The following is a 19,308-nucleotide window of genomic DNA, read 5'->3' on the forward strand; positions in this document are numbered from 1 at the left end:
CTCTAATGATGAGAAAATACATATAATTTTTCAACTTTACATTCTAAAAGTGTCCCATCAGAAGAATTCTCTTCCATTCTGTGCTGAGATCCACCAATATCTAAAAAAATAAATATTTCTGACACACTCCACAAAAAATTTCTGAGAGGTACTTGCTAGCATGTATTCTTAGAAATAATTAGTATGCTTTCCTGATTTATTATTTTCTTAAAGATGGTAACAAAAAATATCAATAAATACCCATCTTTTATGTAGTCTAATGACTGAAAAGCTTCATTATGTTTTTAGCCTGTCTGCTGATGACAGTTGCACCTTTTTGCTTTCTCCTTTATGACACTAATGAAAAAAAAAAGGTGTAATTGAATCAAATGGATCATTGTTGTAAGCCAGTTCTCAGTTCTTCCACTAGCTTGAATATATTTGCCATAACCCATATAGGATTGGTGCAGGTCAATTATTAGTCAACTAACAATACTAAACATTACCAATAATAGTTGACTTTTAATAGGTCTAAATTAATATTAGCAAGAAGTCCTTAAACTAAAAAAAAAAAAAATTAAAAAAAAAATTAATTTATTAGGCTTAGAACATAGCAGTGGAATGAATTAAAAGCTAGCACTGAAGCAAGTAAAAGCTGTATTATTTACACTTGAAGATATTTGACAGGCAAGACTGTGAATGATCCTGGTGCAAAGCTTACTGTTATGGCAGAAAAACTGCTCAATAAAATAAGAAACCAAATAAGACTCCTGTCCTCACATTGTCTCATTTTTTAGATCTTGTGTGCATGAATTGTACTGAGTACAGCTCAAAAACTCTGGGAACATATTTGTGTTAAGATGGATGCTGTCAGTCAAGTGTGTGCAACTGATAATGAAAAAGAGAAATTACTGTTTGGAAATGATTTGTTATTGAAGTTCTGTCCACTTCTCAACTTAATCCATAAAACCATTTGACTCTGGTGAAAGGACAATATTCCATGGAGTAGCCTGATAAGAGAAAGAAAGCAGAAAATACTGTTATTTGCTGCCATGGGAAGATCAGCAGCCTCTCTCCTCTTTTTGGCACTATAACTGCTAAGAGAGTCTCTATCTCTCCCTCTCAACCCTATCATTAAACAGTCATTTTCTAAGTCACCTCTTTTAACCCGTATTTATTTACTCATTATTCCCTATTATGTGCTCAGTTTTCTGAAGCAAAGAAATAAACAATGTGTATTGGGTTTAGGTGGCAAGGCTCTTTGTTGAGGGGGATGGGGGGGGGGATGTCTGAGGGTAGTTACAATAAGAACCAGAAGCTGTCCCATGTCATCCAGAGCCAGTTCCAAGCAGTTCCAAGATGGACCTGACACTGGCCAAAGATGAGTCTGTCAGTGAAGCTGGTAGTGCCACTATAATAACTTATTTAGGAAAAGGTGAAAAATGCTGCAGAATAAAAGCTTGAAAAGAGAGGAGTTAGAGTATGTGAATCAGCCCTACAGAGTCCAAGACCAGTAAAGAAGGATGTGTAGATACCACCTGTGCAGTAGGCCTAATTCTGAAAATTTAGGTGCATCTCCACTCTGCAAATCTCTGTGTTCTACATAACAAATTAACCCCATATATAAAGCCCAGGAGATAAGCATGCAAATCCAGTTTATTATGACTAAAAGCATTTGTGAGAATTTCTCCTAACATGCACCTTAAAATTTGACTTTGCAGTGTCTTTCTTTCTCTCTGTGGTTATACTGATTGACATTAATACCTAAAATGAATTTAAATATTATTATTATGCAGACAGCATACAGATTTATTGCTACTTTAGGCTGGTAATTCCTTGAAAAATCCTATTTCTGCACTTCAAGGGTGTTTGATGGAGATTCAGCAATGGACATATTCCAGCAAGCCATCCTCCCACATCTTGTATACTGTTATTATTATACCTGCATCAGTTTGTATCTGGATAATGTATTCCGTATTTGTATAAAATCTAAATAATTACTGTACAACATCAAGTCTTAAAAGTATTCTGGTTTAGCACTTAAACCATTCTTTTATTGTTTTTTAACACAAACTGTGGCAGTTGTCTTGGATTACTGCTTCAACTATTCCCTAATAAAAGCTCACAGACTTCAGAATTAGTGTTGAAACCAGTGCAATTTCTCTTTCATCTTTTGCAACAAGTGAATCCTGTGAACATGAGTAGTAAAGATAAACCTCTTATTCTTAGAGCCAGTTATTTCAAAACTTTTAATGTTCTTACACTTTAAGGTTAAATGTAAAGTTATATTTTTATTTAAGCTTCTCTATTCCCTTTCTCAAATATTTTGCTATTATTGTGAAGTTCACCTAATAGCATTTTTAATTTAATATTTGAGAATTAAGATGGTAATTTTTCCTTAATTTTCTTAACACTGGCTAAATAGGAGAAGAAATACACATTGCAGGAGTAATTGAAATCAAGCATATGGAGTTTTTAAAACAATAATAATTTGTTATTATGACAGCTCTTTTTAAATGGATCATTTAATTGGCATTTGAAGGCAATTCACAAATGGCATTTGAGTACTACTCAAAATATTGTAAAATGTTCAGCTAGTTTAGTCAGAATGAAGAAATACTTCCAGAGATGATAATTCAGTGGGACGTGCCACTTTGGTCAAATATGCAACCTTGTTTTACTATCTGTTTTGAACTAATTAAAGTGTCAGTGCTATAAAAATGTATACATAATATAAATATTGCACACACAAAAAAGCACAAAAGTATTGTTTATTGGTTTATAGACTGTGGAATGAATGTAAAATTCAAAAGAATTATATTTATGTGAATATTCTGTATCATGTCGGCAAGATTTTAACACTTTGATGTCACCTAGACAAAGATTGGTGGTAGCATAAGAAAATAATTTATTATCTTTGGCACATAATCAAGATGTGGGAAAACTGAGGAACTGGCAAAGTGCATCCAAATCAATCCAAAGATGAATTGCAATGAAAGATCTCCAGTATCTTGAAAGCTGAAACAATAGCTCCCTCAAAATAAATCAGTCCATGAATATTGGTTTTAAATAGAAACAGGAGCTCTAAAGGGAATACACACACTATAAAATCTGCTGAAACTGGATCCCAGTGAAAATGTAGTGTGAATTTTTGAGAATTTTGTGGGGGTATAGATTTTTATTTTTATTTAGAGAAATATATGGATTTATATTAAAATATAAAATGTTAACATTTTAATAAAAAGAAATACAGTGTTATAATGCATGTTTTAAAATAATAAAATATATTGAGTACATAAAAATACATATACCTATATGTACATGTGGAAACATATGTCCATTAAAAAAACTCAGCAAAAGAGCACATTCTGAATCTTAGTTTTCATAGATTTGTTTCAAAATCTTCAGGAATGAAAAATACTTCAGTCTGGGAATTATTTTTATCATCATATGATTAGATATGTTATTGTATACTCAATTTTTTGACAGTTATAAAAAGTGAGACCTACTATGTCTACCTAGAATAGATAAATATGGATGTTTTCTCCTGATACAATGTTAGTATGACTGATATCTTACTTGCTGTCCAAGTAAGAAAAATTCAAGAACAGTGCTAAAATTATAAACATTTTATTTTCCTAACTATAATTAAAGACATTAAATTTTATTCTTTTTTTCTTGTAACAAATATACATATACATAAAACTGAACTTCTAAAAAGGAGAAAAAAACATTACCTGACCTCTTTCTTCCTTTTAGAAACATATATAAACTGTATGTCCTATGCCTACTTGGTATTCCCAAGATATTTATATAGTCAAAGAACACTTCTTAGCATTCTCAACAATAGGTTTTCAGTGTATTAAAATTGTTTGCTGCTATAACCTGCATCTTGTTTTAAGAACTGTTACCCTCTAGGATCAATAGCCTGATCTGGCAGACACGCACACACAATATATTCTGCCAAGGGCTGCACTCTTCATTGAATGCAACAGGAGATGCTTTTGTCTTAAATAGGAGACAAAAGGAGAGGGTGAACTGTTATATTTGAGACAGTATTTACTGCAAATTTTATAGTTTAGACAGAATCACCAAAGGAAGAATGCAAAAAGAGACTCTCAGAGTTAGGAAGCTACTCAGCCAAGGTCGGGTGGCAGACAAGTGCTCATGTGTGTGTCTTGCATACAAAGACATCTTCCTTCAGTAAGGTCATATTATTGTTCTGTTCTGTGTAAATTATGATATTATAATATGTACAGGTATTTTTGAAACTCTGGCTTACATACATATAAATGAATGAGAATTTTGGACTAAGCAAATAGTCATAAATGTTTCTGTTTAGCTTATATTTTCACTGCTAAGAAAAAAGATCAAACTTTATGTTATCAACAACACTAAACTTTAAAGGCTTAAAAGCCCCAGTAGAAAAGTGACCTTTTCTCTTTTATACAGCTAGTTTCTAGCACTTTTCTAAAGATTTTTTTTAAAATGCTCATTTTCAAATATCTATAAAAGTTTATTGGTCACCCGTGTACAAAAACCAAATTGTTATTTTTCACCAGAAAGGTTTTGGAAATCACCACAACCTTTTAAAAATAAAAAGAATTTTTCTCTAAGAATAAAAAAAATGGGACATTTGGTGATAATAAGTACTTTCTGTGGAAAGTAATCAACCATCACAACAAAATACCACTGTTCACTTTAGATTAGAATTAGACTTTAGATAGCCAAAGGGCAAGCATTCAATAGCTTTCATTAGAAGATATTATTTAAGTGTAATAAGACATTTTTTTCTAATGTGCTCATATTTGCTCATCTCATAACTTTATTATCCTGCTGGCATGCCTTAATGGAATCCTCAATTAATGACCACTTTTTATTTAGGATGGTCCAGGGGGCATTGCTGAACACAGCAGACACAAACAAACCAGACAGAAACATTGAACCTTGGCAGGGGGTAAGAGCCACAAGCTCCTGTAATATGTTGTATTAGTCATTGGACTGTGGAATGTTTCCTAGTAGGAAAAATAAATCACTAGAAAGTATATCGTAGAGAAAAATCCTATCTTGAAGAGTGTAAATGACCTTTTCTGTTCTTCCATTTCTATTTTTTCTATTTAGGAATTCTATTTTTAAAACAGTTTAATTCTTTCTAAATAATATAGCAGATAATATTTTATTTTTTGTGGTAAGTAGGGGTAAATATTACTGAGAACAAGAAGACACACTTTGATTGGAAACTGCTTCCAGATATGGAAGATAAAAATATAGCTGATCGTCCTTAACTTACTTCAGAAGATGAAGAATGAACAAAGTTTACTGAGGAAAGGACTACCTGGCATCTGGATCTCCAGGTAATGTGTTTAGGGTACTGTTATACCTACTGGAGGGTTTTTGAAACAGAATAAAATTCCTCTCACATTTTCATAATTGCTATTTATATAATATCTAGAAGAGCTTTGTCTGCTTTTGATTAGTCAGTGTCTTCCTATGAACAAATAAAGATTTCTGCATTTCACACAAAATTCAAAAAATATCGAAGTCAGAGGTAATGTGAAACAAGAAAATCAAGAAAACATAAACCCCAATTTTTTCCTTAACACTTGGAATAACCACTGAAAAGCAAATGGGAAGGAAATTTTTTTTTCTGTGATAGTTTGATGAGTGATAATGACTTTGTCTTCTTTAAAAGTGAGCAACAGCTGGAGGACCTTATCTTACTCTTTTATCTCCAAAGATCTTTCTACTCCCAAATTTGCAAATGCTGATTCATACCCAAACATTCAACATGAGTATTGAGCACCATCTAAGGAAGAAGCAAAAATCTTAGCTTAATGTAATGTTGGCATAGATGGTGGAACTGAATTTCATGAGGGTCAACACAGCCAAGAGCAGCCTTGTGAACAAAGATTTGGTGGTGCTGATGGATAAAAAGCTGGACATGAGTTGGCAATCTGTGCTTGCAGCCAGAAAGCTTTGACCTGGGCTACAACAAAAGATCAATGGCTGGCAGGTTGAGTGAGGTGATTCTGCCCTTTTACTCCCCTCTGATGAGATTCCACCTGCAGTATTTTGCCCAGCTCTGGAGTCCTCAGCACTGGAAATGTATGGAAGTGTTGGAGTGGGTCCAGAGGTGTGCCACAAATATGATAAGAGGGCTGGAGCTCCTCTCCCATGGACACAGGCTAAGAGAATTGGGGTAGTTTAGCCTGGAGAGGAGAAGCTCTGGGGAGACCTCACAGTAGCCTTTCCAGTTGGTGGCTGTAAGAGAGATGGAGACAAAGGTTTTTATCAGGGCTGGTTGTGGTAGGACATGGAGTAACAGTTTTAAAGTAAAAGAGGTTAGATTTAAGCTAAGTATAAGAAAGAAATTCTTCACCGTGATGATGGTGAAACACAGGAACAGATTTCCCAGAAAGATGAAAGACTCCTTATCCATGTAAACATTCAAGTTTAGGTTGGACTGGGTTGTGAGAAACCTGATCTAGTTGAAGATGTCCCTGCTCACTGCAGGGGGGGTTGAATCAGATGACTTTTAAAGTCCCTGCCAACCTGAGCTATTTTATGGTTTGATGATTAAAACTATCAATAGTCTATGCCTCCTTTAGTGTAGAACTTACCAGATGTATACCTCTTCAACATCAGTTTGTCTCTCAAGCCTATACTTCACTAATATCTTTGCACACATATAAGGCCTCAAATTTGCATTGAAATCTGGATGGGCAGATGTCCACACTTATGAAACACCTCTATCAGCCTCAATTAATGCATGGTACTTCTTTAAGTGACAGAATTTAAATGTTTCAAGTATTCATAAAATAGCTCACTGAAATTACTTTCCATATTTCTTGATATCTTTGAAAATTAAATCTATTTGGAGATGTCACTATTGGTCCTTAGGTTAGGGTGAATATTTTGAAATTGTTTTAATAAACAAGTCTTTGTGCTTGTACTGCTTTCTCTGGATTTGTACTTGCTGAGCTCAAACACTTTATATGCTACTAAAAACTAGACATGGTGAGGAAACATCTAGTAGAAACTTTTGTTCAATTCTGACATGCTGAAATTTAATACAAGCTCTGTATGAAGTTTGCTTAATCAAATATCAGGGAGATCCTCAATCTGTCAATACTTTAATTCACCCAGGGGTCAAAATTAACAAGGAAGGCAAAAGTCCCAAACAAGAAAAGACCCTTTAAGAATTTTATTTTTAGTAATATCTGCTTCAAGTTATGTGTTGTCAACAGGCTACTCAGCTGTATTATTTATTAAATATGTAGGGAATACATGGAAGTATGTCATTAGCATTACAAAATCCTGATACAGCTAGAACACATGCTGACTGATATACTTACACTTCACTAATTAAAACATTATTTTCTTCTCTATGACCAAAATAGTATGTACAGTTACTAATTTGTAAGCCAAATATGTGTGCTTTTTTGATACACAGACATATACAAAGGAACTTGGTAACTCAAGTGTGGTGAGTTTTATCAGTCTTTAAAACAGGTTTGTTCCATAGAATGAAGCACTGGTCAAAATTTCTTATAGACCTATGCACTATATAAAAGAGCCACTTAAAATAATGGGAAATCATATTTTGTCCTTGTACCTAGAAATTTGCATGTTCTATTGAGAAATGAATGTCTATAAGAATAGTTCCATTCTTATCAGCAGGATTTTGCAATATGTCTGTCCTCAGAGTTGTGGCTTGAGTGCAATGGTCACAGTAACAGGAAAAGAGAGGGCAGTGTATGAAAGGATTATAGAAAGCTGAACAGAAAAGGCAGTTTTGGAATTTCACCTCCATCTATTTTCAGTTGCTTTTTCATTCTTCAGAAACAGTTTATCAATGTGATCTTGAGAAATAATAAACATACAGAAATATTTCTGTTAATTTTTAAAAATTTAGTCTAAGAAAAAAATCAAATAAAAACCAAACCTTCAAGCCCACAGATGTCTCTGAATCATAGTAGATAATCATAATCAGGTGATAGGTCCATATTTGCGTTACTTTTTCTGATTCCAAAAAGTCTCTGAATTCTGAAGTCCCTTCCAGCTCTGTTTAATAACATGCTGATCTCTGATAGTAATGCAGCTATTTGTCCAATATTCTTCACCTTCCAAATCTGACTTTTTAAAAAAGGAAAAAAGATCTGTTGTATTCAGCAACAAAATTAACCCTGAAGTTCCAGTGTAATTAGCCATTTTTAAATAAATTAATACATACATACATAATAAAGCGCCCAATAAGAATGCTATATGTACTGTCTCTGGACAAAACTGTCTATATACATTGTCCTGAACTATTATGCTGTAAACAGATCATGGTAATTAGTCCCTACCGCTGTGCCACCTCTCCTCTTCCTCTGATTTCTTTGGTTTCTTGGCTTCTTTTTTTCCTGTCCAGGATCCCTTCATTATAAAAGGAAGCTTAAACAAAACATTAAAACACATGCTTCAGATGAACAGCTAAAGACACAGAGGTATAGAATAAGTCTCACCAAGGTGTAGTGGCAACTTTTAAGTCTGTGGAGACTATTTTTTATTTCATTTTTCTGATCCATCTTTTTATGTAGATTTGAAACCCTATAACTTCCTACAGGACTAGTGTAAAAAATTAAAGTTATCTAAATATTGACCCCACAATTTTATTTTTCAATTATCTACCCTAGGGAAAAAAATATGTGAAGAAACAAGATCTGTTTTAACAGTGTATAATTTATCAAATTTCAGGAAAACTCTAATATGAAATTGCTTAGCTGCTTAGTGTGAAGCAGAGCTATTTCTTTAAACTGGGTAGGTATCAGTGAAATTAAATGTTTGATATGCAATGTCAGACTTTGGAAGGGTCACAGGTCTGATCTCTGTACTGTTACATTCAAAATCTTATTACAGGCAAAAGAATCTCACTGTGTATATGGAGCTAGGAATTCATTGGCAGCCCAGTTAATGTTTTAGCAGTCTGGCAATATAAATTATGTAATAAATACAGATAAAAGCCTCATTAGTAACAGAGTTAAACCTACTATGGAATCCTTTTGCCCACTTCTGTTTCAGCTTCTGTTCCAGTTCTTGTTCCCCTTTTCCACAGTACCCATAACTCAAATGTCTGTGGTGGTCATGAAGATGACAGGCTCAGCTCCTTGCAGAAAGACAGCAAAATTACAGAAGACATTCCACCACCATTCATGATTTTTAACACTCAGTGTTTATAGTTATTGCTGGAGAATGCTATACAGAAAAGCTCTTGCTTGTATTTATCCCAACAAAAAACAAGATCACTTCTAGGTTCTTCTGGTAAACATCTTATGCACCAGAAATGAGAGGACAGAAAAGGGGTTACATCTGCAATCCTCCTTCTGGGGAGGAGCAGACCAAAAGGGGGAAAAAACTGACCAAAGTATTCCATCCCATAAAGATCAAACTTCATATAAAACTGAGAGACCACAAGGATTAACTTTTCTTTGTCTGCAGTCAGTGCCTTGGGAGGACTCTACCTACCTGTTCATCTGCCTTTAATCCCTAAACATATGTTTCCCACGCATTCCTGCATGCAGCTCTCTTCCACTGCTGACTTCAGTTCAGTCCTGGCCTTTCCCCAGCGTCTGCCCTGCATACTTGGTGGTGATGTGAGTGTAACTGGAGGAATACGATAGTGGTTTTGCATGCATTTCATTATATCCTTTTTAATAATTACTGTTTCATTAAAGCTGTGTAGTTGAGTTTCCAGCCCATAACTCTCCCCTCCTGGAAAAGGAGAGAGGTTAATAGAGAGCATCCCTCATTCATTTAATTGCCAGCCCAGCGGTAAACCTTGATAAGTATGAAGTTTTGTGGGTGATAGAAGGTGGCTTCTTCCTCTGACCTGGACTTTCCTGGAATTTATTTTGTATTATTATTTCTTCACTGCAGGCTGCTGGCTTCTGGCAGCTCCATGCTAGATTTGCCATATAATCTTCTGTTTTTCTGTTTACCCTGGATGTTTTTTATTCACAGAAATCTATAATTCAAAATGCCACCAATGTCTCTGCTAGTAATTATCTGACAGTGTGATCTGCAATTTTCCATCCAGTGTATTTTGAATGAAAATATGGAAAGCATAAAGAAAGCTAACATTTATGGAAAACTTAATATTATAACTCAGAAACTTTAATATGTTCCAAAATCAAAAGAAGAACTATCCCTGTAAGAGAACATCCAGCTGTGTTATATCTTGTAACTTTTTATTCTGAGGGGTAGAAGACTTCTTTAAATAACATAAAGGATGTTCTGATCAATATTATAATGAAATTTAATATTTGATGTTAGATTATTAGCTTATAATGAATTTTTCCTTTTATTATTGATGTATAATCAGTATTTTGGTCAGGTTCATCAATGATATCATGTCTAGAATTCAACATAGCAGAAAAATTAATCACTGGATGGATAACAAACATATATCTTGATTTTCAGTTTGTATACTCTTCCATAACTGTTTTTATACGTGAAACATTTTATATCTACAATAAACTCAATGACATGATTATTAAAGAGAAACCATATTAGTGAGCATTTTTATATTAAACATAAGGAAATATAGAATCAATTTTTCACTTTAGAAGTATCCTTATTCTGATTAGCTTAGAAGATGCCTTGTCACACTAACTGCCATGAATTTTGAGATTATATCTTTTTACCAGAAATAGCTTTGTTCTTTACACGTCCATATTTTAGTGAGAAGAATATGAAAAAAACACCCCTGCCACATAAAAGAGAAAATCCAGAGATCTTGGCAAATGTAGTTTAATAGCAACTGCAGTAATCCCTGAACTGTGAGATATTTTTTTTTCTTTATTCATCAATACTGTATCAGCTTGAATTAGAATAGCAATCTAAAATATATGTTGATGATATATGAAACAATTATTGTTTAATCTTAAGAAATTATGACCACTTGAGTCAAATAAAACATTTCTGATCAGGTATTACTCTTTGAAACAATGATGTAGAGTATAAAAACTTTTGACCTCTGCTTTCACCCTTAAAGAATCTTACATTAAAAATTAAACTGAATAACCTGGCTACAGTACCAGAAATGTGGAGTTAGGTTTGAAAAAGGAATAGTTATGTTCTTCTTAAAAATAAAAAGCTGTTACCCTTGGCAATCAAATTTTAAATTTTCACTTAATATGAAAATTCAAGACTTGCTTTTCTCTAGATCAAATGAGAGTTAGCTCTATTTATTCCTTACATTTTTAATATAAAGCAATCAATACAAATACCATTTAACAATCAAAATAACACAGGTAGTAAGGTTCAATGTAGTCAGTTACATACGAACAGGCCACAGGAGAAAAATAGTTAACAACTTGGATTATGCTTTGTCCCAATCCACTGGAGGAAAGACTTTAATTTTGAATAGAGTTCCTGAATACTCCATTTGTGGCCAGGTGATATAGCTGTTAGCGTTATTATTTTATTTACATTGTTAGAAGCAGATGATGGTATGAAACAAGAGATATTTTGCAAGAAATACAGACGTGGATGCATAAAATTAAAAAAATAAAAAAAAAATTTGCACCACTACCACATCCCTCACAAAAAAAAAAAAAAAAAAAAAAAAAGGAAAAAATAAAGAAACCTCAAAACAGGAGCTTGATGGCTTGCCCTTTTGAAAAGATTGAAGGCATATGTTTTTTTGTCTTTGCTTTTTAGACAATTAAGCTTTACTTATAGAGAGTCAGCTAGAAATATTTGAAAAGTCTTATTTTCATTTTCAGGCATGTGTTAAAAATCACTCAGTTTACAACAAATAAATAGCAGATCACAAGCTTATTTCAAACTTTCTTCTTGGAGAAGAAACTTTCTATGGAGACACCATAGAGAAGACTAAGATAAACAATAATGTAGATGAATTCAGACACACTGTGATAAACTTCACCAGCAGGCCAAGCATAGAAAGGGACATACTTTTTAATTGCAGACAGCTATAGATATCTACTTTGAGTACATAATATGATTCATAGTTACTTTTCGCAAATTAAGGACTTATAAATTATTTTTAAATCCTATGATTTGTTAATCACAATTCATTTTAGAAGATAAATATTTAAATCATATGATTTATTCTTCCTATTATCTGTGCAGGGATATTGGTATAAACTCATAATCTGATCCCAAGATAGACAATAAATAATTAGTCCTCAAGCATCCCAGAATTTTCACTCTATTAAGCTAGTGTCTTCTTATTTTCTCTAGAGAAAGATAAAAGTGTGAGAATGTGAATTATCTTTTTCATCAAAAGTGGCTTCTTACCAGAAGAAACACAGAAATGCTCAGACTCATATTTTTTTTCTTCTGTCTAGTTGGTTGTTTGCATGATTTATTATGAACTTGTCATTGCACAAACAATCTGAACATACCTTTCAAGCTTCACTGTCTCCAGTTGCTGCTTTACGTGATTCTTGTTGAGTCATCATAGAATGTAATAATCACCTCAAAGCAGACTAAAATTACCAGCTACTTTTTCTTTCTATTCTAGTTTCATCTACAAAATACATATCATTATTTTTAAGTGTGGGGGTAGGTCTTACCATGGCAGTAATAAATACTTACGTCTCACAGTACTTTTCTATTTTTTCTCTGAACTCAGCGAGATTGGGCTATTAAATGTCAAATTTAGGAGCTTAGTACCTGGAACATGACACATCTTTTTTAAAATGCAAGTCACAGGATCTGTTTTTAAAAGTAGAAAACAAATATTCATTGCTTGCCTTTCTTAAAGTGTAACTTCAACCTGCTTAACCAAGCAAAAGAAATTTTTTGAGGTATGTTCTGTTGGCTACTAAAAGGATTATAGAAAATATGTTTGGTTTGCTTTTGATTTTCTGTTCTGAATTATTTAGAACTATTATTTTACCACAAATCAGATTCTTCTAGGTTGTTTTTTCGGTGGGCAATAGTGAAATCTAGAGTTTCTTGAGAAAACATTTATTAATAAATTAAATTTTATAATTATTAAGTTCCCATCCATATATCCAAAAAAACATGGAAGCTATTTAAAATTCTGAACCCGCAGTATGACCAGCTCCTTTAACAATAACCACTAACTACTGTAAATCTCCTAAGTCAATTTTCCCCTAATTTTCCGTATTTGTCAACAAAGTCTACAGTAATATCTGCTTATGCTTATTTCCCTCATATTTTTTTCTTTTACTTAATACATGCATGTTGCCTTGATGAGCTGCTCTGGTGCCAGCATGATCAGCATCAGACCACTCCAGCAGAGAGCACAGAGGGGCTCCCAAATCAAGGGATATTCAGGGGGAGTTGAGGGAACTCCCAGGAGCCCACAAGAGTGCCTGGCAAGACCTGGGTGGGGCTAGCAGACCCCACCAAGACAACCCCTCACTTCTTCCACCCCATGTTTAAAAACGTACCCTTGGGCATCACCAGCGGTGAGGTTGGGCAAACAGGGTGGTGTGGGCCGCTGATATAGAAATAACAGGAAGGTTGCTGAAACTCTGCCAACTCCAGCAGGGAGGGATGGTGTCCACCCAGCAGAGCTATGACCTCTCTAAGCTCTGCACCCATCACTGCTGATACAGCTTCCAGTAGGAACATGCAGCCACTCTGGTGTCCAGCTGCACCCTGTTCCCTGATTTCCTGCCAGTGCTGGCTGGCAGCAATGAGCATAACCATGGGAAGTGCATTCAGGTAGAGGAACCCCTCCACTTAGTAATGGAGTTCCAGGAGGAGGTGCATAGATTGAGGAGTATCAGGGGTGTGCGAAAGAAAGGTAGGCTTCTGAAATTGCATCCTACCTTCCCTGAAACAGGCCCAATAGGCAGACAGGGTGTCACCTGGATAACCAGAGCGCCTTAAAGGATAGTATGCAATGGCAACAAGTTCCTGCCCTGTGCAGCAGACACATTTTCCCTGTGCCTACCACACCTTCCCAGGTGCCTAGCTTAACAAGTATGAGGCTCTGCAAGTGGCACCAAACAATAAGGAGGATGATGGTTCATCCAGCCTAGGGGAGTCACACAGGTCAAGTTAGCCTACGCTCTCCATCAAAATTACCTCTGTAAAGAAGAAAGATCATTGTCTAAAGAGAGACCCTTTTGGAGGGAACAGAAGGTTCAATATGCAGACCAGATCCACTAAGAGAAGTCTGTTGCCTCCATGAGGTCTGAGTTAAAGAAGAAAAAAGAAAGCTTCCTACTATGATATGGCCCTCAAATTATTATCCATTATTGTTTTCAGGTAGTCAGTGATGACGTTGTAACAAGAAGTCTGAAGGCAATCAAGAGAGGCTTTAGGTCCTTAGAACATCAATTTTAGAGATCAGGAGCACAAGCTCTGTTCTTCTCTATCACTCCAGTTCCAGAGAATGGGGAGGGAAGGAACAGGAAGAGTCAGCATATCAATTCCTGGCTCCAAGCTTAGTGCCACCAGCAGGATTTTGGGGTTTTTATCATGGGTAGGTTTACATGACACCAGGCCTGCAGGTGATAGATGGGGTAAACCTCTCTCTCAAAGGGGAAAAAGGATTCTAGCACAGGAGTTATCCTGGCTGATAGACTTTTAAAGTAGATTTGATGAGGAAAGGAGATTAAACTTTGGCCTGTTTGAGAGACTGATTGATAAACTCCCTTGTGACTGAAGTGCTAAGGAGTCCAGGAAAGCTAAACACTCTTTGTGATGGAAATTTGTAATATGCAGGAGCAGGCTGTCCTTATGTTCCAAAAGATAAGCCAGCAAGGGAAGAAGACCGCCCTTCCTGAACAGAGAGCTATACATTATTTCTGTTAATCCTCTTGAGACTGGGAAAGCTCTAAAGAGCTATCTGGACAGATAATACCAATGGGCAAGATGAGTTGTATAATGTTCAATAATTCTCATTGTCAGGTCCTGCACTTAGGTCAACACAACTCCCCTGCAAACTACAGGCTTGGGGAAGTGTGTCTGGAAAGCCACCTGGCAGAAAGGGGACATGGGAATATTGGTACCCATGTGGCCAAGGCAGCCAACAGCATCCTGGCTTGTATCAGAAATATTGTGGTCAGCAGGACAAGGAAAGTGATAGTCCCTCTGTACTCAGTACTGGTGAGGCTGCACCTTGAATTTTCCGTTCAGTTTTGGGCCTCTGCACTACAGGAAACACATTATGGTCCTGAAGCATGTCCACAGAAGAGTAACAAGGCTGTTGAAGGGTCTGGAGAACAACTCCTTCAGAGTCTGAAGGAACTGGGTTTGTGTAGTTTGGAGAAGAGAAAGTTTGAGAGGAGACCTTATCACTCTCTACAATTGCCTGAAACAATGTACTAGAGAGGTGGGTTTAGGTGTCTTCTCCCATGACACAAGTGATAGAAAAAATGGCTTCAGGTTGTGTGAGGGGAGTTTAGGTTGGATATTAGGAAAAATTTATTTAGAGAATGGGCTATCAAGCACTGGAATAAGCTGTCCAGGGCAGTGATGAAGTCAGCAGTGATTGAGCTTTTTAAAAGAGATGTAGTTGTGGGGCTTAGGAAATTGGTTTACTGCTAGAGTTGGCATCTTGATAGGTTAACATGGTGATCTTTAGGGTCTTTTCCAACCAAAAACGCTTGTTTGGTTCTATGAAAGTAAGCAAATACAGATATTCTTTACCTAAATAATAATCTCATATTTTTCTCAAGTCCTAAAGTCCAACAAATAAACTGAGAATTATTTTTTTCATTGACTTCATCTTTCCTGTGGCTGAAAGATTTTTCTTTTCTTTCAGGCCTCTCAAAAAACATGTATAATCTCTGAAACACAGTATTTTTATTTTAAAAACCCACAAAACTCTAAACCCACTTGATTCTCTCACCCCGTTTTTGTAAGGAAAAAAAAAAAAGCCAAAAAATGACTATGATTTCCTTCAAATTAGGAAAGGCACATACAGAAATTCTGTCATAGTTTAGGAAACAAGCAGAAAAAATACTCAGTATGAGTACATGTGTATGTGTAAAGGATATATATACATAGTCAATCAAGGAGTAACTGTAGCATAATTATGGTCACCACAATTTCCAATAATTTATTAATAAAAATATTCATACAAACAAATATGTCTGGAGACAGAAACTAGTCTATATTTGTTCTTTGCAGGAATCAAACTTATCAATTTTAACTACAGTTGCCAACATTTAGGCTGTCCTTCACATCTCACTGGTCAGCTAACAGTAATCAACACACATTACTCACATAAGGCTCAATCCTAATTACTCTTCTCAGCCTACAATATAAACAATCAGAGATGCATGATCTGAATGCTGACTCACTTTTTAAGCTTTCTGAGTTTTCTCAGCTTCTCTGCACACTGCTCTCCAAATATATTAAATACAACCACAATGGATACATCAGACTGACTATAATACAAGTACACTGGGCTTTATCTAGACTGCAGAACATACTATTTCCAAAATGATTCATGAATTATTAGTTGAAATATAGAGTTTATTTTCCTGCTTACATCCAGGAAAATTGAACAGTGAATTACATGGTTCTTAAAGCTATTACATTACTTCTAAAAATGCAAAGATTATTTGTACCTCATTCAGAATCTATCTACCTGGAACCAGAACCTGGCTAGGTTGAATGGCAGATTTTTTCATATTTTCCCAATGTTGAGTTGTCATGTCTATCTCTCACTGGCCACTTGAATGTTTTCTTGAGATTTCAAGATTTCTGGATCAAAGTTTCCTCAAGGAAGTGTTAATATTCTCAGTGTCTTAATTAAAGTGATAATGTTATAAACCTTGATAAAATTTTAAAACCTTGTAAGAGACTTGTAAGCAGAGACATAAGAATGTCTAACATGCTTGGTTTTCTAAAATAAGAGAGGCTTCTTGTTTGGCATTCTGGGCTGAATACACTCTGTATTATTGTAAAAGGTCAAAGGTCACCAGTCCTCTCTCTGACCAGTAATTACAGGAAAGTAATCTGGAAATCCTGGGTGCTGCATAAAGAAGCAGTTTTTCATTAACTCCTATGGCATTAATGCTATATGACAAAAATCAGACTTTCTGAGTTTCATCACCACTGAAAAGAAGGGAAAAAAAAAGGAAAGCAAGGAAGACAAAATTATGGGTAATGATTTTGAAGTTACATTTTGTATTTACCTGAAAATTCTTTAGTATATATATTAGAACATTTTGGACTAAACATAAAATCTGCAGAGACAGAAAGCAAGGGTTATAGGAGAAGAATGAACTGACATAATTTGTTCTTTGGAGAAAGTGTAAAGAATGATGAGACTGTTTGAGTCGTAATGTTAACAGAATGGTCCTCAGTTCAGTAAACTTCTGTCAAAGACAAATTAATACTGACATAAAGCTGAAGTATTCAGCAGCTGCTTGTCTTATCTTAAAAGAAAACAAAAAAGTTGCTTTGTAAATGTGGATTCCCAGACTAACGCATTTAAGAATTTCTGAGAAAAGAAACTGCCTATTGTTATTTGTTTACACTACATTCAAAAGAAAAAAAATTGTGTCCTTTTTTTTTACTCTTTTTTTGGTTGTTGTTGTTAATAAAGAAGATTAAAGAGAACACTAAGCTAATAATTTCTTCTCTTTGTGGAATAAGCTTTACAAACTAGAACAGTAACAGAAACTCTTTACTTAACTCAATAAGTTTTCTGGCAATTTTGTAACATGTATAGGAAAAAAAGAATAAAAGAAAAAAATGTAGCATGTTATTTATTGGAGCACCTCTCAAAAATCTTTTTCCTTGACTTTTCTTCTCAGGTTGTCAGAGAACTTTGTTATTTTCCTCTTTCTTATTGTGTTGGTGTACATGTAAAACTAACTACAGGCTGTTAAGTGACACTTATTCTACAGATTTCTCCACAGCAACTATAGCAAATTAAGTCAGGCAGAGAAGGTGAGGGGACTTCAGGACAAGGCTGGAAAGACCTTGTCTTGTGAAGAGAAAAGATCAGATAAGGATATAGAAAAAGAAGCAAAGGCTTTAAGAGAATCTTCAGTAAATATATTAAAGCTGTGACCCTTCAAACTTGAATATAAACAGTCAGATTCTTAAATCATATAAGTTACCAAAATAAAAATGCATTATTTCATGAGGGAAAATCCTTTTCTGGAAATTTTTTTTTTCAAGATTAAATGCTGAGATAGTAATTGAATGAATTTCTGTTGACCCCTCTCCCGTTCCAGAAATGGAAAGGAAAGAAAATAAGAGACAGAAAGATACAGTTTGGAAAATAAACTGCAGAGCATTAATGAAAACAATAATGAAGAAAAAGAAAATAATGACATATGTAAAAATATATACAAAACTATTATTGCGCTCTTCCCCAATAACGCTCACATCACCACTGGGGCTGCAAGGCAGGCTCTGGGAAAATCTTGGAATTTTGGACTCAACAGCAGATGGGAACTGGATTCAGAAACACAGAGATTCAGAAACAGATGGGTCAGGATAAAAAGCAGATGAACAGATGAAGTTCTAATAGGATGCTAGCTGTGGATAAAGAGAGGTTAACCTTTGTGATCCTTCATCTTTAGATTATGACAGGTATGGGATAGAATGCTTTGTTTTGTGGGTTTTTTTGGTCATGTGTCTGGTGTACTGCTCCCCACAGAAGGGTTACAGGTGTGACCCCTTTTCTGCCCTTTCATTTCTGGTGCATAAGGTGTTCACTGGAACCAGGCAGTGACCTTAGTTTTCTCTTGGAATAAGTATAAACAAGAGACTTTCTATGTTCCATTCTCCAGAAATAACTATAAACACTGAGTATTATCAGTCCTAGAAGCAGACACTGACTGAAAATCTGCTAACTTGCCATTAATTTCAGCAAGTGTAGTTACTTAGAAGAGACAAGTGAAATTAAAAAAAAATATACTAGAAAGAAAATTTGTTCTGTCCTGGCTCAAAACAAGACAACATGGAAAACTATTTTGTTTATTTGGGTTTTTTTACATACTTTTACAAACAGGCTGTGTAGGAATGATGAAAATGGAAAAGGAAAGCTTTTTCTTTATAAATGAGTAGTCAGTGAAATAATAAAAAAATGTTTTTCAATCTATATTAATTTTGGGTTTGGTTAATTTCATATGTCCTTCACCACTACTCTATATGTATTTGAAGGCTCTAATTTCTTTTTTTCTTGTTGACTAAGTACTGACACAGGTTTATCAGGGATGTTGCAATTTCCACCCTGAGTGATACACAGAAACCATCGAGTCATGGTCTTTGGCAAGTGGCTGTAGGTGGCCCTGCTTGAGCAGGAGGGTTGGACCAGATGACCTCCAGAGGTCCCTTTCAACCTCAACCATTTTGAGATTCTATAACAGATTA

The sequence above is a fragment of the Calypte anna genome, chromosome 1 (assembly GCF_003957555.1).
Source record: "Calypte anna isolate BGI_N300 chromosome 1, bCalAnn1_v1.p, whole genome shotgun sequence".
Classification (NCBI taxonomy): domain Eukaryota; kingdom Metazoa; phylum Chordata; class Aves; order Apodiformes; family Trochilidae; genus Calypte; species Calypte anna.